The sequence below is a fragment of the Chrysochloris asiatica genome, unplaced genomic scaffold (assembly GCF_000296735.1).
Source record: "Chrysochloris asiatica unplaced genomic scaffold, ChrAsi1.0 scaffold00043, whole genome shotgun sequence".
In the NCBI taxonomy this organism is placed as follows: Eukaryota; Metazoa; Chordata; class Mammalia; order Afrosoricida; family Chrysochloridae; genus Chrysochloris; species Chrysochloris asiatica.
The window spans coordinates 8575074-8595402 of NW_006408561.1; the positions used below are offsets into that span (position 1 = coordinate 8575074).

General features: G+C 34.6%; 1 pseudogene; it reads left to right on the forward strand.

The window, feature by feature from the left end:
• Positions 1–415: 415 nt before the first annotated feature.
• The window catches only part of LOC102827388, a 144727-nt pseudogene continuing 124813 nt past the window's right edge, over positions 416–20329 (forward strand).

Genomic DNA, 20329 nt, shown 5'->3' on the forward strand with positions numbered 1-20329 from the left:
GATTCCTCTATACTAATAATGACAGCACTGAAAAGAAAATTAGGAAAGCAATACCATTTATAATAGGTGCCCAAAGGATGAAATATTTAGGAATAAATGTAACCAGTGAAACAAAAGACCTACACAAGAAAACTAGAAAACAATACTATAAGACACAAAGAGAATTACACTAATGGAAGAAGATGCCACGCTCCTGGATAGAAAGAATTAACATTGTGAAAATGTCAATACTACCTAAAGCAATCTACATATATAATGCAATCGCAATCTAGATTTCAACAATATTCTTTAAAAAAGATGGAAAGAAACAATTACAAACTTCATATGGAAAGGAAAGAGACCTAAGATGAGCAAAGCACTTAAGAAGAATAACAAATTTGGAAGTCTATCACTCCCCAATTTCAAAAATTTCTACATGGCTACAGTGGTTAAAACAGTCTCATTATGGTACAATGATACATACATCAAAGGAACAGACTCAGAGAAAAAAAGACCTCAGTTAGCTGTACTTTCTATGGCTGAAGCTACTGCTGGCAGCATGAAACTGAAAATGCTTAAAAATTTAATGCCAAAATCAAGGGATTGGATTTCTTATGCTCTGCCTGCTTTGTCTCCAGTTCAACAGGCTTTGAGAGGAATAAAGGATAGTGGGAGAGGAAAGTCATCAGCATCTGTAATGGTAACTTCCAACAGGCATCTGCAGAGAGATTTATGGAGATTGGTTGTGGCCCCCAGAGTAATTAATTATAATTTCTATGCATTTAAGACCTGCAATAGGACCTGACCAGTAAGAGCATAAAAGATCTTTGGGGGGGTGGGGTGGGACAAACTGCTCATTACATTTATGCTTGTGTTAAGGCCCCCTATGTACTGGTAACAGGACCAGCCAATATCCCTTTGCAGAGGGACATTATAATGTAAATTGTGTTTCATGTAACCTCACCTCTTGTCTTTCTTTTTTTAACCAGAAACAGGATGTGCTGATATTATATCGAACACATAGATCACAACTTGGAAATAAAATTAAATGCAGTAGAGGCCACCATAATTGGCCTAGGAAATCAGATTGAAGCCCTTAAATACAGACAAGATAGTGAATGCCATGCCTCATTCTGTGTAATGGCATTGCCATATAACACTTCTGATTGGGAGTGGAATAAAGTTTCAAGTCACCTTCAAGGTATTATGCAAGTATAAATTTGGATTTAAGAGAACTTCATAAACAGATTATGGCTGTACAAAACAGTAGAAATGAAGTCCTGGCCCCTGAGGATGAGGCCAGGACCTTGTAGGAACTACTGAATGGATTTAATCTTTTTAACATACTGTCCATACGGCATGGCTCCTTATTGGTATTATTGTTTTGATGTTAATCTTGTTGCTAATTTTCACAGTCTTCTTCCAAGTCCTCCAATACCAGCAATTCTAGCGCCAACTGACCATTTATCACCTTTATTTAAAAAAATAATTTTAAAACATTCTTTTAATAAAATCCCACTTACTGCTTACATCAATAACACCAGATATTTTTGAATTCTTTTCCCTCCCCCAACACTTTCTTTTGATTTGTGTATATAATAAACTAACGGCACTAGGTCTGTGTGACAGTATCTCCATCAGAGTGCTGTGTTCCACCTGGTTTCAACTTTACTATTTTCATTTTGTGTCTTGTGTCTTTCTTTTTTTCTAATATCCCATCACCCATACTCAGGTTTAATCTTTCCATGTGGGTTGCAGAGTATAGCTATTGTTGAATTCAACAAATAATTGCATGCTTCAACATTTGTCAAATCATATAGTTTGTATATAGTTTTAATTTTCCCAAACCAATTTACCAAATATATTTTTACTAAGGAACATTTCTCCTCTGTATTTTCCTCCTTATATTATGTAGCAAAATAACTTGTACAAGTAGTAGATTGTAAGATATATGAAAAAAATAGATATATCCATGGCAGATTAGAGTGGTTCTGATCCTCATCCTTTAACTTAGGCAGCAATTAAGCAAGTGAAAGAATTATTGAACTTCATTTCTTCTTCAGGAGAAGAAGGAAGGTGTATTTACTGGTGTGAACAGTTTGTATCCAAAAGTTTGAAGGCTGGTGATGAGAAAAAAGAACACAAATTTGAAGATGCTCTTATATATTTCCCTGGATTAAAATTAAAGACAAATGAGCAAGCTTTTTTCAGATAGGGCTCTCATATTACCAGGGTATAAAAGTCTGAAAAATAGTGTGGGTTGCATTTTATTTAGTCTACATTGACTAACGTGAGGCCCTTAGAGGTATTAAGCCTTTGAATATGTTCCTTACTTCACTGTCATTTTAAATAGATAAGTAATATAACTTTGAGTCCTTAAAATATTCTTTCATTGTTATTTCTTATGGCAGACTTACTATTTTATCATGTAGTTTCATGGTCACAAATTGATAATAATTCCCTTCTGGCACTGTCTAACCTTAAATCATTTAATAAGAGAAATGAACCTTCAGACTGAAGTGAAAATAGGCATCTGTGAAAATCCTCAGTAGACTTCTGGTCCCAAGTATCTTGAATCTCAGAGACTTGTACCAACCAAGACCTGGTAAAGGTCAGAGATATTTGAAGAAATATTAATAAAACTTTGAGAGTAAAATGAGAATTAGCATAAGGAAATAATGAGGAAAAAACCTACTTAATAGATTTAAAAATTTTATTTTCATTTTGCATCAACTGAAACTAAAATAATGGGTATCAGGTAAAATTTTCTATGTGTTTCAGACCATAGGACCTGAGCAGTTAGTTTTCTCCAAACAAAGCATAAAATAAAAATATCTTTAACTGCCATTCTTATAATTTATGAAGAGTAAATACTGAAATACCATAATGTAAATTAGCCATTCTTTTTCCTGTTTCTAATAAGAGAAAGGTTATTAACAAATGCTGATTTTAAAATAACTTGTTTTTAAATATACAAAGGTTTGGTCATCGGATATGCTCTCTTTTAGAATCATGAGGAATCCTGGTGTGGCACTTTAGAATCAGCATTGGACTGCTAACCACAATGTTGGTGGGTCAAACCAAGCAGCTGTTCCTAGGAAACCTATACATGGTCACTATGAGTCAGAATTGACACAATGTCACTTAACAACAAACAATTAGCAGTCTTTACATTTCAAAATTCAACTAAAAGGATCCCAATTGATAATTCATAAAAATGGAGATTTGGAACATTGTCAAGACACATGAATTTTTTTTGTGCGTATACAAATTTATGTAAAATAAGAGTAGGCTATGAGGTAAGAAAAATAAAGTACTATTTTTGAGTATATAAACTATGAAATGTATACTCTAAAAATAGGAGATATATTTGATATACAGTAGCAAATGCTGCCATTTCTCTTTCCACTGATCATGGTGGTGGTGGTAGTGGTGTGCTGTGGAGTTGATCCCAACTCATAGAAACTCTGGATATGGTTTCTTAGGCAATGAATCTATATGGGAAGAGAAAGACTCTTCATTCTCCCATTGAGTGTCTGGTGGACTCGAACTGCCAATGTGTGAATAATCCACTATGTTGCCAGGGCTCCTTAGAAAGACCAATTTTACAAGTGATAGAACTGAACCTAGTCATGAAAAATTCTATTCATACTAATGACCTCTAGATAGAAATACAGACATTTTTGTTTTTTACAATGGGAATAGCAATTTTATTTTAGTACCATTAAAAGGTATGATGTGTATTCAAAGCACATAAAATAATTTAGGAATATTCCATTTCATTCTGCAAAGGATGTGATGATTCATCCTGATTAGGTTTCATGTTGAGGCTGAGTGGTTTTAATAAAGAAGGAAATCAATGACTGACCATTGGAATGTAATGGGTCTGAAATGCTATATTTTAATGGGGCAGCAATGGGAAGCCATTAGAATGAAATGGATTGACCATCAACAGCATATAATGTAATTTATTAAATAAGCTGATGTGCAGATAATGGGATCACAAAAGTATGCTGTAGATACACACACAAAAATAGTTGAAGGATATAGTCCCTGATAACTAAACAAAGGGTTATTTATAGTAAAGGAAAAGTTATGATTTGCTAAATTATAGTTTTTTTAGTTATCAATATGAATCAATAGGTGGTGCAAATGGTTAACAAATTTGCCAGTTAACCAAAAAGTTTGCAATTCAAGTGCATGCAGTAATTTCAGAGGAAAGACCTGACATTCTCCTTTGAAAAAATTGGCCAGTGAAAATCTTATGTAGGATACTTCTAGTTCACCATAAGAGTCAATTAGCTAGCAATTCATTAATTGAAACATACTAGGAATGTTTACCCCTGTCAAATTCCAAGTTTTTAAATTATACTTATAACTTTTTGTCAAATAATTTACTTTTCTCTCATTTTTTAAACGAATACATTTCCAAAATAATTATGAACTAATAAAAATATTTTATATAAGAACAGAAATAACTCAGCAGTCATAGATAATATGGATAAGTAAAAAGTTAATTGCTACAAAATCATAGAAACACTTATCAAACAAAAATATCAAAGTATGAATCTACTGTTTCTCAACATAGCTTTCATCTTTGTCTATAATTTCTGAAGATGGTGTTTCTATCTCTCTATCCTTTCCCCAAATAATTCTATTCCCGTCCATTTATACCAAGCCAAAATTATAGTACATTCTTTTTTGAAGTCATGAGACTAAGGACTTTAGTTGATAAGCACTGAACTGTGAACTATAAGGTTAGTGGTTCAAACCTACTGGCTGCTGCTCTGAAACCCTATTCAGGGTTGCTATTAGTCTGAAATGACTTGATGGCACTTAATAGCAACAACAATGAGTCAAGGACAAATGTATTGCTAAGAGAACACGTCTGCAACCATCCACTGATCTCAGAGACATGCTTAAACATGCTTTGTTTGGAAGAAACCCATATATGTGTGAAGTGGAACTCTAGTTGCAATTCTCTTTTATTTACTCTTGTACATAATTTTAGAGAAGCTTACATATGCTATTTGCAGAAGTTGTCATATTCAAGTTATTGAGTAACCATTCCCTTCATGACTATCCACAGAGACATCAAAAGTGCATTTACAATTTTAGTATTTCCTAGTAGTCTTATGTTTCAGAAATTAGGTTAAAATAAAAGTTTTGCCTATTAAAAGCAGCAATTGTCATAGTAAGATGATTTAAAATTCAATTAAAATTAATTCTAACCATAATTAAAATTACTTTGAAATTAATGGTTAAAGCTTTTTGATTTAATTTTAATCACTATGCTACCTACATATACTCCAATGGATTTAGAGATACAAGCTTTCGGTGTCTTGGGGTTACATTTTCCTCATCATTGATCACTATCTTTGCATAAAATTCCACACATTTAAACTTAAATACTTTTGTTCAGTCAAAAACCTTATAGTCCGTTTGCTCTTTCCTCTCTTTTATGTTAGCCATACCACTAGATTGCATCTTCTATTTCCTTAATTTTTAAAACCTTTATTCTAAGCCTGACAGTCATTTCTTTTTCATTTGAAGTCTAGATGGAAGCACTTACAATATACCTCGACATACATATCCTGAGAACTGACAGAAAAATATGACTAGATAATAGCTCTTCTTTTGTGAAGATATATTGTAAATGACATTTGAATTACTTCTTTAATATTAAATAAACCACAAACTTTTTGTTCACTTTCCAGAAAGTTTAATTAATGACATAATTCATGCTCCTTTCATATTCACATTGGTAGACCAAAGAATCATTGTAAGTCAAAATCTAAAGGAAACAGCCAACCTAAATCTGTTGAAAAAATAAAAATAGAAAGCCTTAAAGTCTTTTTTAATTCAATACTTTAACCTTAATTAATTCAGTTAGCCAATTTTCATTAAAAACCTATTAAGTATAAATATGATGAAGCTGCCATGATGATGCTAAAAATCTCTTGAATAAATAAGTGCAGCACATAAATGCATTCAATACAGAATCTAAACCACCCTCTAATAGAGGATTATCCAATTAACCTTTAAATCACTTCCAAGAAACACCTAATAGGAAAAAGAAAAAGAAGAGAGAGTAGAGGACAGAGGCATTCAGAGGAGAAAAGTGCTTCTGCAGTCTATTGGCTGGTGCAATCAGTTAAGGTCTAGAGTTTTGAATTTCCTAGAAACACCTTAGAAAAGAAGCCTGGAAATCTACCTCCAAAATTCAGTCATTGAAAATACTAAAGAATACACTACTACTGTGACACACAGGAGATCACCCTGGATCAAGATAAGCTCAACTGTCACTCTATTTTGGTGATTTAAAAAAAAAAATTTTTTTTTCCTTGAAATGAGGATAGGTCTCTTGTGATACAATAGTGAATAATTGTTATCAGGACTGCTGGTGAGGGTTGGAAGTGTAAAGGTAGACGTTTTATAGCAAGGAGGAGAGTGATTAACTTTTTAGTCTAGGAGCGGAGGTCACTGGGACCATCAATGGAGAAGAACAGAGAGCGGGACCCTACCCAGAGAAGCAGTGACACCAGAGATGGAGGCAGAGACGATGATGTGGAGAGATGGAACAGCTGGAGAGATGGAACAGCTGGGGACTTTAGATCCAGAGAGGCAGAGGAGCTGTGTGTTGACTACCAGGGTGCAGGCTTGTAGTGTATAACCTTTGGTTGGTTGATGATGCATGGAGGGGGTTGTAACCATGGCAATTAAACGATATACGATAGGACGAATGTAAAACTAAAGTTCTTCCATGTAAACTATCACATAATTCACAATAAAACATTAAAAAAATATATTTTCCTTAAAATTCAATTCTCAATATAGTAGTTTTACAGTTGACAACTGCATGCTTCAACAGATACACACATACATACTCACAAACACACACACAAAAAAGATGGTATATAAATTAGTATCCTGTTAAGATTTGTATATATATTAATAGTCATTATTAATGCTTTAACACAAATTGCTTTCCAACTGAACTTAATTGATTACATAATTGAACATATAAATATGTATACATATGTTGAATATATCATTTAGCATATTAATATATATATTTACTACATTATTGAACATTATATATATATATATATGTTGTTGTTTCGACCCATAGTGACCCTGTACAGGGTTTCAGAGGCTGTAAATCTTTACGGGAGCAGAAAGCCTCATCTTTCTCCCGCGGAGCAGCTGGTAGTTTCGAACTACTGACCTTGTGGTTAGCAGCCCGATTCGTAATCACTACGCTACCAGAGCTCAAATAAACATTTATATATATATTTACCATAATGATCCCCCAAATTACTCATGTTCACTTAATTGGAGAAGGTACAAAAAATATTTTGGAAAAATTACATTCATTTCTAATAGCTGCTTCATTATTTTGTTTTCAGTATTAAAATATTCTCCAAGCCTAGCACCATTTTGTTTGTTTGAAATGAGCACACCGCAACTTTCAGGCTACCTAAGAAGTTTTGAATGGTGTTGCTTTTCTGCCAGACAATTATTCTTAGTAATGTATAATAATAATCACCTGAAATATCCTTGTCTCAATGACACACACCTATCTCAACACCTCAAAATTTACCTGCCTTTTCCCATGTATCCACACCTGTTGCCAGCAAATGGATTCCAAAGTATAGTGATCCTATAGGACAAAGTAGGAAGTAGATTGCCACCTTTTTTGTCTACTCTGTGGATGGTGATGGTGGTGGTAGTGTATGCTCTGCAGTTGGTTCTAACACATAACAACCCTGTGTAGGGTTTCTGAGACTGTGATTGTTTATGGGAGCAGAAAACATCATCTTTCTCCCTCAGAGCTGCCGTTAGATTCAAACTGCTGACTTTGTGGTCAGCAGCCCAACTCATAATGAGCTACGCTACCAGGGTTCATTATTCTATGGATTGTTGTTAAGTGCCGTTGAGTTGTTTCTGACCCCTAGTGACATTGTATAAGGCTTCCGAAGAGTGTCTGGTGAGCTTGAATCACCAACCTTATGGTTCAAACTGACCTTGCAGTCCAGCACATTAACCTAAAGCACCACACCAGGACTCAAGAAATATAAATAAGGAATCCTGGAAGCACCATGTATAAGTTCTCAACTGCTAACCAAAAGGTCAACCTACTTGTATAAAGATTTGTAACCATGGAAATACTATTTTTCAGGTCTATGCTGCCCTATAATGTCTCTATGAGTCTGAATCAACTCAATGCAATAATTTGGATTTGCTTTTTTCTCAAGAGTACTGTTTATGAAAGATTTGTGATTGGGTCTATGATAGTTAAGGTTTTATGTCAACTTGGTTTGACCACAATTCTCAATGGTTTAGTGGCTGAGATGCAATCACTTTCATGATGAGCTCTAATATGATGCAATTATCCCCATGGTGTTATCCAGCTTCCTCCTTATGGCTCCTATTTCCATTCCACCTTTCTTCCCAACCCTTCTGAAATTTGTCCCAAAGTAAATGTTGCCATTTTGATATTGAATGGTTGACAATACTTCACTAATATTGATGTCCCCTCTTTGCACCTACCTACTCACTGCTTGGTTAAAAATTGATCCATAAGGGTGAGTTTTTTCCAGACCTGAAGCGTAGCTCAGGGCCATAGTTCTAGTTTCCTCCAGTCTCTTTCTAACCAGTAAACCTGGTCTCTTTTGTAATTTTTAGTTCTATTCCTCAACATGTCCCATTCTATTCAGTACCTTCTAATGTGATTCCTTTCAGAACACTTGGTAGCTGGGTATCATTTATTTATTCTGATCTTTGAGTTATGGAGGCTGATATTCACATTTTCATTAATCCACTGAACAATTGTTTTCAAATTTCTTCACTTTCATATTTCTTCATTTTGCTGCACATAAAGAGACCAATAGTTGTATTTTAGATGTCCTCTCATGAATTTTAAAACCCCAGTCACTACCCACCAAAGTGAGATGTAGAACATTATGCTAATTGAACATGGTGTTCCCCGAGATCCCAGCAACTTACTTTCTGGTAGTGTTTGATAATGTCCAAGAAGTTTTCACCATTTTGTCCCCTGTATGCCACCACATTCATAGGTACATTTGTGGCAGTTATATCCATGCACAAATATCCTGTCAGGACACATATATTTGTGGGTATATTCCTATTATCCCATACACATTCAGCCTATATATGTGTCCATTTTTCTACTCATAGAACACTATTGTTGCAGGATTGTGCTTATAACAGTTTTTATCTGTAGCCCCTTAATATTTATATTTCTCCCTGTTCTTCACTTGTCTTCATCATTCTTCTGCCAACCTTCTTGTTTCTGTCTATCCTCTGACCTATGAGATACTCTCTCTTCCCTTCTACCTGGTAACCATCAAATAATATTTTTTAACATGAAACACTTTTTTTTGAATTTTTAAAAGAGTGGTCTTATAAGATACTTGGCTTTTGGGCATGGACTAATTTCACTCTGCATATAGTCTGCCAGGTCTATCCATGTTATGAGATGTTTTAAAGAGTAATCATTATTCTTCAATACTGCATAGTATTCCATTGTGTTTATGTACCAAAACTTATTTATCTATTCTTCCCTTGGCAGGTATTTATGTGTCTCCATGTATTTGCTATTGTAAATAGTGCTTTGATAAATATGGATATGCATATATCTACTCATGTCATGGCTCTTATTATTCAAGAATCTATACCAAGCAGAGGAATTACTGGATCATACAGTATTTATTTCAAACTTTTTGAGGAAGTGCCATACTATTTTCCACAGTAGTTGAATCATTCTACAGTACCAACAGCAATGTAGGAGACTCCCCAGTCTCTCCTCACCCTTGCTAGCATTTGTTATTTTCTGTTTTTTTTGTTTTGTTTTGTTTTTAATGCTGCTATTAATGTTGCGGGTAAATGTACTAGACTGTAAGGTTGGTTTGAACCACAAGGTCAGTGGTACAAGTTGCTCTTTGAAAACCCTATCTATATACAGGGTCACTATGAGTCTGAAACATCTTGATGGCACTTAACAAAATTAATGCTGGGATGCAACTTCTCATTATTTCTTACAAACATTTAAAACTATCTATAAATAAGTTGATGTGCCATCCTTACAATTATTATTACTTTTGAGATCTTTGTTGCTACCACTTTGAAATCTTTCAAGAAAGTAAAGCGGCACTGGAAGCACTCACTCATTCATAGTTTTACTGTTTTAAAAGAAACATTAAAAATATAATCAAGTCATGAAAAACTACTTTTATTACATTATGGTTTCAAATAAATCAATTGTCATTTAGTTGCTTTGACTCATCATGAGCTTATAGTACAGAGTAAAATTATGCGAGAAGTTTCCAAGGTTCTCATTTCTACAGAAATAGACTGCCATTTTTTCATTCATAGGAGTGCGTGATCTGTTGGAAAAGTGCTGACTTTTCAGTTCGTAGTTCTGGGTTTAACCACAATAAAAGCAGAATTTATTTATTATGGTTGACAAATATTAAACAAGGAAATAGATTTCATGACATGTGAAAATTATATAAATTTCAAATTGCAGAGTCCACAAATAAACTCTTAAAAATTCATTTGTTTCATTATGGTTCATGGGTGCTTTCACACTACTAGGATGGATTTTGCATATCTATCTAGTCATTTACCATCATTCATGTGTCAATTTGTTGTACTGTGCGGGCTTGCCTGTTTTTGTAATTCTGGAAACTATGCCACAGGTATTTTAAATGCCAGCTGGGTCTCTCACAGCAGACAGGTTTCAACTGAACTTCCATATGAAGGCAGACTAGAGGGAAGGCACGATGATGGACTACTTCTGAATAAAAAAAAAATCAGTTTACTTGTTCTCTATTACTCCTTGTTGACAAAGGAGAAAAGCTGTTTGTGGAGCTCTGTCTAGCATGAACACTACAAAGCAGATTACAGAAGGGTGTCTTTGACAATAAGAGACAAAAAAAATTAGCATCTGCCAGAGTTGGTTTTCTATACACATTGGGTGACAAAATGAAGGAGTTTTTCTAATGATTGTCAGAATATGGAGCTATGCATCAATAATAATGACTGCTTCCCTGGCTTCATTATACCCTACTGACCAGATACCCACTCCTCTCCTTTTTTATTCCCAACTTTCTTTCTGGATATTTTCTTATGTTTCATGTCTTGTGATCTTTGACTGTTTTGTTATTCCAGTTAGATAATAGCTATAGTTTCTACTCTCACTCAGACCTTGTTAATTCTACATTTTCTTATTTAACACTTTTTCTAAACACAAAGCAAAATTATTTTGCCCAAATTGCATAGAGCCTGAGAAGTTATCAATATCCCCAAGCACATATTGTTCTCCATAGGATCTGACTCTAGGTGGTTTGCTAAAATCCAGTATTCAGTTGTAAATGCCATATCAATCTCTGATGAATATCATGGACCTCATTTATTTTGCAATGCCAGAGATTGGGAGCCTTCTTTTTACTCTGTCTAATCTACAGTTGGAATCTCGGAATGGCACTTTAAGATAAGCACTGGACTGTTAACCACAGGGAACATGGTTTAAGTCCAGCAGTTGCTCCTCAGAAACCCTTTACAGAGGTGCTATAAATTGGAACTGACTGAAAGGCACAAGGCAACAATTTACTTATGAATGCATTAGAGCTGAAGAATAAGCACTGAACTGATAACCACAAAGTTGGAGGCTATAGCCCACCAATTAAAAGATGTGGCTTTCTGCTCTGGGAGAGACTTACAGCCTTGGAAACTCTATAGAGGATTACTTTGAGTCAGAACCTACTCCATGGCACTATACTTCAAGTTTTCTATGTTTATGTTTTAAAAAGTCCGTAGTAAAGTAATACTCAAATAATCTATAACCCTTATTTCAGTTGTTAACTTTATCTATCTAACCATATTCTAGTTGTTTTTGTTGTTGTTAAGTGCTGTCAAGTGGGTTCTGGCTCATAGCAACCCTATCTAGGGTTTCTAAGGAGCATCTGGTGGATTTGAGGCCCCAACCTTGTGATGAGAAGGCCATTGCTTATAGTACAGTGCCACACCAGGACTCTATCTTATGTGATATGTTATAAGAAGCAATAAATAATAAAAAGATGTTTTGAACTTGTTTCCCAATTTACCTATAATCTGAACCATTTATTAAATGACATTGAGATAAATAGAGAGCTACTAAAACCAAAACTCAAATTCATGGCAATCAAGTTAATCACGAATGATAGCAACCAGAGATGACAGAGTTTAACTACGTTTTTTGGGTTTCCAAGACTTCAAATGTTTATGGAGTTGTTGTTGTTGTTGCTGTGAAGTGTCGTCAAGTTGGTTCTGACCATAGAAACCCTGTGTAGGGTTTCCAAGGAGCAGCTGGTGAGCTTGAACCACCAGCCATGCAGTTCAAACAGCTTTTCAGTCTGGCGCATTAACCCACAGTACCACACCAGAATTCTGATTATGGAGTAGTCTCATCTTTTTCCTGAAGAGCTGTTGATGGGTTTGAACTACTGACCTTGCAGTTAGTAGTCCAACAATTAACCCACTATACCATCAAGGCTTCTTAGAAAGGCACTCTGTTGTTGTATACCTTGAGTTGGTTCCAATTCATAGCAACTCTGTATAGGGTTTCCCAGAGTAGTTGGCAGGTGTGAACTGCCGACCTTTCAGTTATCCTACAGTGCCACATCAGAGCTCTTTAAAAGCACTGTTTTTGTTATTGCTAAGTGTCATCAAGTTGGTTCTAACTTATAGCTACACTGTATAGTGTTTTTGAGGAACAACTGGTGAATTTGAAATACCAACCTTGTGGTTATCAGTCTAGTGCTTATCCTACAGCACCATACTAGGAGTCCAAACACAGAAAGGTACTGTGGTTTATAAATGTTGTCAAGTCGGGTCTGACTCATAGCAAATTTGTATAGGATTTCTGAGTAGCAGCTGGTGGGTTTGAACTGCCCACCTTTTGGTTTGCAGTCCAGTACTGATCTTACAGTGTAACACCAGAAGTCCAGAAAAGCACCAGAGAAACAAAACAAAACAAAAAGCAGTTTAGTGGCACACATGTTAAGCACTTGGTTGACAACTAAAAGGTTGGTGATTCAAACCCCCTGGTGATTTCTCAGGTGAAAAGACTTGGTGATGTCCTCCATAAATGTGAGAAAATGGGGCAGTTCTGTATGTCACATAGCATTGCCTTAACTTGGAATTGATTCAGCTCATACAGCAACAGAGAAACAAAATAGCAGATTGCAGAGCAGAGCATGCTTTTCTCTGGGGAGCACATGAGTGTAAACACACAAATAGGAGTAAATGAAGAAGGAAAGGACTTGGTCAAGTTCAAAATGTACACTGTAAATATAAAAAGATATTGACCTGCTATCAAGTAACTAAAAATTCAGTCCACCAGAGAGAATATATTAAATAAACAAAACTGAGACTAACATAGCCACTTAAACTTTTTAAATTAAAAAAATTCAAACAATGAGTGCTTGGGGTGCTCAGAGGACATGCTAGTCTATAGGGACTGAGTTACATTAATTAGGAAACAGCAAATCAAATTTTCTTAATTAGTTTGAACTATAGCTTTTTACATATTTCAATACACATCTATCTAGTACCTTTTAAGTTTTGGCAGGATGCTGAATTAACAATATGTTGTACTTACTTCCCTATCTAATTCAGTCCTTTGAGAATCCTGAGAGGTTCAGCAAAGACTATGCTGACAGACTTAATCAAGTCATGTGCACAAGAATTTTCTCTTAATGTATCTATGCTGGAAGATAATTCAAATTGGAATTTCACTCATGAAAGAAACAGAACTTTCTTGAACTCTTGCCAGGAAAGCCTTAGAACAGATTGACGTTCTGTGTCAGTCCAATGGAGACTACTTGAAAAAAGTTGATTTAAATCAATTCTATAGTTACTCAAGTCTTATTTCATTCAAAAAATTAATATCTAAGTTCCAGAAACTTTAATAAGCAGGGTGTATTGTGTTGTAAACTAGTTTAATATTCACGGAATATCTGTTGGACTACATTTTTTTTTTTTTTCTTTTGAAGAAATTCATTCTTTATTAATGAAACCAGTGACATCTACCACTTATATTTTTGTTGGCTTGCTTAATATCAGGAAAGACAATTTTATTTGTAGAGATAAGCTGTAGTGTATAATTTAAATACTGAACATAATTTAACAGTTATTTATTTCATAAAAAGTTTATGCCGTTAAACTTCTCTGCACCATACTAAAGCTTAATATATTGGAGTTACTGTTTATTATTAATTTTATCTTATCATTTTAAAAAAGGAACTAAAATATATTTGACAAGCTTTAGCATGTAGAAGCATGCTTAAAGTTGCACATGTATGATATTAAATTTACAGAAATATAGTTCTTACAACATTTCTTTGATTTTTTTTTTACTAAAAAATTCAAGAGTGCTTTAATGTTATGGGAAACTTTAGATTAAGCAAAGAAATAGAAAATATAGTCTCTACTCTTAGGGCTCCCACATTATAGAAGAGTTACATTATAGCATATAGTTAAGAAAAAGAAAAATAGAAAGTCATGATCACTTGAGTAAATTGAACTTATAAGATTCAGAAGTTGACTCAAATAGGGCATGAGACATTGCCAAGACACAATACAGAGGCAGCTAGCTTAGTTAATTCAAATAGAGGATCTGATAAAGAAGAAAGAAACCCAGTAGTTTACTATAGGCAGGAGTTATTGTTGTTAAGTGCTATTGAGTCAGTTACAACTCATAGCAGCCCAGTATAGCGTTTCCAAGGAGTGACTGGTGAGTTTGAACCACTGACCTTGTTGTTAAAACTGATCCAGTGCTTATCCTACAGCGCCACACCAGGAGTAGCAATATGGAAATGGTGAATATTTCAGGTTCAAACATACTTTGCTGAAAGTGCTTTAACTATTCTCTGTGGGCTAATGTGTCAGACTGCAAAGTCATTTGAATTGCAAGGTCAGTGGTTCAAGCTCACCAGCTGCTCCTTGTAAACCCTACACAAGGTTGCTATGGGTTGGAATCAACTTGACGGCATTTAACAACAACAAACCCCTTATTGCAACGATGACAAGCTTTATGACTGTTGTAGTTGAAAGCAAGGTGATACCTTCTGATACGTGACAATGAAATAAAACAAGCAAGGATAAGAGAACATTTTTTAAATGCATAGAATAAAAATGAAATAACATTAGGAACACCTGGAGCTAAAGAAAAATGTGCTAACAAGCAAAGTCCTGCTGTGACACTATAGGATAAGCGCTGGACTGTTAACTGCAAGGTCAATGATTCAAACGCATCAATTGTTTCTCAGATACCCTATATAGGATCACTATGAGTAGGAACCAACTTGAGAGTACTTAAAAAAAATAGCAAAGACAAATTAAAAAAAAAAAATCTTACTGAAACATTTTGCAATTAAAAGTAACAGCCAATATCTTCAATTTATATCTAAGCTCCATAAAACCAATACTAATAATTTTTAGTCTCACTATGGGGTGCTGTTTAAAAAAAAAAAAAAAAAAGAGTGAGTGTATACATTCACAATAAGAAGCAACATGGGTCTACATATGTAACTTTCAGAATTTATGATAGAAAAAGTGTTCTATATTAATAGATTATTACACACAAAGTGAATTTTCTAAAATGGTCATTGCAAGAAAGTGAAAAATATAATACCAAAACCCCAAACCATTGCTATCAATTTGATTCAGACTCATAGTGAACCTGTATAAGCTTTCTGAAGTTGTAAATCTTTATTGGAGCAGCTAGTGAATTTGCACTGATTTTCTTAAATTTAGTTTACTTCTTTGGCAAAATAGACTGCTATATAACTCTTAGACTGGAATTGGAGTACCAAAAACCACCAGACTGACATTTGAATTATTTTTTAAGTAATTTCTATATTTAATAATATTTGAAAAATGTTTGCAATTTCTAGAAAAACACATTAAATTTATTGAACAGTGATCTCTAGAAAGAACAGAAAATGTCCATTTTTATTTTTCCATTTCTTTATTCTATTTCTGAAAAATAGTGATGATATATATTATGGGTTCAAACTATTGAGTTTGAATTTTAAGTTAAAGAAAAAAGAAAGAAAGAATTATGACTTTGATTTAGTCTCTTGAGATTTTTTTTTCCAAATGCAGTTCTTTGGGTTTGGTTTATTATGGTGTTTTCTCTTCATTCCACAAAGTTCTGGAATGAAGGACCACAAAACTTCCTACTTTTCAAAAGCTAGGTTCACTGAACTCCATTGCAGTTTTCTTAAGTTTCATGAGTTATCCTTCTGTTTTCTTGTTGTCATATCATGACAAACTCTAGATATGCTAAAAGATAATATATTTAAAGAAGGGTTACTGTTTGCTGTATATTCTCAATTACTGGAGCAATAAAGAGTAGGTGCTTAAAAATGCTAATTAAATTAATGCGTAATAGAGATTTGTGATCTCAAGAAAGAAGGAAATTTGGGCTACCCTGTTGAGTTTTAGAATATACTATATTATTTCTGCTTTAGTCTAAATTAAAAATATTGTTATGTCTCAAACTTTCTCTAACCTAGGTGAATTAAAGAATATGCTGGGATTAAGACTAAAGTCTGTGGTTTACAAATAATGGATATTTCTCCTGGGACACTGAGAGCATTAGAGTACCTGGTATAGTAAAGAGTTTCTTCAAATTCAAGGATAGTTTTTGTTTGTTGTTGTTAAGTGCCATCGAGTCAGTTCTGACCCATAGCGACCCTGTATAGGGTTTCCAAGAAGTGACTGGTGAGCTTGAGCCACCGACCTTGTAATCCAAATGGCTTTTGCACATTAACCCCAGTGGCACAAATTTATTCTTGCTTATAGTGTCCCTAAGCACAACAGAGTCTTGGTGGATAATGCAGGATAATGCACTGGATGGAAAGGTCTGCTTGAATCACAAGGTCAGTGGTTCAAATTCATCTGCTGCTCCAAGGAAACCCTATAAAGGGTTGCTATGAGTCAAAACTGATTTGACAGCACTTAAAAACAAAAAGCACAACAGAGTGTAAAACTGCCCAGGCCTGTGCCACCTTTACAATTGTTGCTATATTTACTATATTTGATGACAATATGACCATTCATTTCATTGATCAGTTTCCTCTTTTCAATTGACCCTCCACTTTGCCAAGTGTGATATCCTTCTAGAGGGACTGTTCCCTCCTGACAACTTGTCCAAAGTACCAGAGACAATTTCTTGCTATCCTTGCTTACAAGGAGAATTCTGGCTGGCTGTATTTCTTCCAAGACAGGTTTGTTTGTTCTTCTGGCAGCCAATTTTCATATGCATATGTAGGGATTGAAAATACTGTGACTTGGATCCTTTAATACTCAAAATGATATCTTTGCTCTTTAACACTTTAAAAGAGTCTTTTGCAGGAGATTTGGGCTAGGTATTTATCTTCCAAAGTTCTTGGTCTAGATGAGCTAGTGCCTCAGTCTGCTGCATTAGATTATTGTAACATTTCAATTTATATTTCGTTAGTTGCCCTGTATTTTGCCAATGTCTTCAGTGAAGCTTCTTCCTTTAACACCAGGACTCTTGATGATACGGTAGCTCTTGAAATGGTTGAACATTCACCAATTCTTTTTGGTACAGTAACTTTGTATTCCTTTCATCTTCTTTTGATCCTTTCTGCATTATTTGATATTTTGTCCATGTTGTTGTTGTTAAGTGCCATCTAGTTGGTTCCAAATCAAGCAACCCTGTATAGGGGAACACCTAGTGCATTTGTACAGTCAACTTTGTGGTTAGTAGTCCAGTGCTTATCCTACAGCACCACATCAGGTCTAATTTTTTTGTCCATAGAATCCTTCAATATTGAAAGATGAGGCTTGAATTTTTTATTCAGATCTTTCAGCTTGAGAAATGCTGAGTGTGTTCTTCACTTTAGGTTTCTGACCCCAGGTTTTTTCTTTCACCTTTCAATATAATAATCTACTTTGTCTTCTCAAGCTATCGTTTGAAATTTTCTGTTTAGCTCTTTTACTTCATCATATCTCTCATTTTCTTTGGATATGCTACATTCAGGAGAAGCTTCAAAGTCTCTTCTGACATCTATTTTGTTAATTTCTTTCTTTCCTGTCTTCCTCGTGACTCTGTTTTTTATTCATTCATAATGTTCTTAATGCCATCCCACAATACATCTGGCCTTCAGCCAGTAGTGCTCAATGTATCAATTTTTTTCTTGGGATAGTTTCTAAATTCAGGTGGAATAAAGCCAAGGAAAAGCAGAAACCAAAACCAAAACCAAACTGGACTTGTTTAAAAAAAAAAATTTTTTTTCTTCAACTTCAGCCAGAAATTACATTTGAGCAATTGATTATCAGTTCCAAAGTCAGTACCTAGCCTTGTTTTGGCTAATGATGTTGAACTTCTCCATTGTATCTTCCCACAAATACAGTCAATTTGATTTCTGTGTATTTTATTTGGAGACATCCACATAAATATGGTGTTGTTAAGTGCCATTGGGCCAGTTCTGACTCTTAGCTAGTAGAGTGGTTAGTGAGTTTGATCCATCAACTTTGTGGTTAGCAGTCCAGTGTTGATCCTACTATGTCACACTCGAAGTCCACGTGTATAGTCTCCATTTATTTTGGTGGAAAAAAGTATTTGCAATGAATAAGTCATTGGACTTGTAAAATTCTATCATGCTTTTGGCAGCACGTTACTATCACTAAGGCCACATTTTCCAACTACCAATCCTACCTCTTTGTTTCCAACTTTTACATTCTAATCATCAATAATTAACAATGCATCTTGATCAATTTTAGAGCAAAGAAACTGGTGAAATTCAATATCTTTGTCATTGGATATGGTGATTGGTGTATAAATGTTAATTATGTCACAGTAACTGGTCTTCCTTGTCAGCATATAGATGTTATCCCATCATAGACATCATTGTACTTCAAAACAGATCTTTCTGAACCTTACACCATTCCTCTTAAATTTGACATTCCCAGCATAGTAAACTATATGATTGTACATTTCAAAATAGCTAATACCTGCCCATTTCAGATCACCAGTGGCTTATCTCCCAGCATTACAGCAACACACAAGTCACCATAGTATGACAAACTGACAGATGGTAAAGGATAGTGGGTTAGCCATATAGTTCTGTCTAGTTCCACCAGATGTAGCACTTATGCTATCTTATCAAACGGTAAAATATTTGATATTTGAAAACTAAGTGCACTGGTGGATTCAAAACAGGAGATGAACAATGATTGATGAATCCATTTCTGCATCAAATAACAATTACATAATTATGTTACTTAGTGAGCTCTGGTAGCGTAGTGGTTACGAACTGGGCTGTGAACCTCAAGGTCAGCATTTCGAAACTACCAACTGCTCTGCGGGAGAAAGATGAAGCTTTCTGCTCCCATAAAGATTTGCAGCCTTGAAACCCTGTACAGGGTCACTATGGGTCGGAACCGACTCAACAACGGCACTTAACAACAACAACAATTATGTTACTTATCAAGCATGTTTCTACATGTAGTAAAAAATCCATAAAAATAAAAAGATGAAAAATACCTAATGAAATTATAGTACACTTAAGATAAATATTTTACAAAGATTTCAAGGTAATTTATTAGCCAGAGTTTGTGAGACTGGCAAAATTATATGGGTGACATAAGATCTGAATCAAAACTATTTCATTGCAAGCTCCTACTTCTGCATTCCTGACTTTTTAATCTTTTCTTCTCCTTTAATCTTTATTTCAAAGTACTCTGATAGCACTTTGTTTATGCTTTATTTTTTCTTTCCAAAAAAATTGACCAATAAACCTCTGTCTAAAATGTGTTTTAAAATCTGTTCTAGTATGGATGCAATTTTTTTTTTCCAGTAATACTTGTATCCCTTGAATATGTTCAAATTTTTTTTTCTTTGACAGTTCAAAAGTAAGGAAAGCAACATTCCAACCTATTCTTAACGAACTTCGATAATGAGCTTGGATTTGCTCCTGTATACTTATTTCACCAATAAATAACATCACAATAAACGGCAAAAAGATTCAACTTGTCAAATACTTCATGTTACTCAGATCAACCATCAACACTCATGGAAGCATCAGTCCAGAAGTAAAATGATATATTTTGTTAGGCAAATCTACTGCACAAAACCTCTCTAAAGTGTTCAAGAGCAAAGATGTCTGCCTGAGCACTAAGTTGTGTCTGAATCAAGTCACGGTATTTTCAATAGTTTCATATGTAAGCGAAAGTTGGATGATGAAGAAGGAAAACCATAGAAGCATTGATGCATTAGAGTGTTGGTGTTGGAAGAGATCATAAACAAATC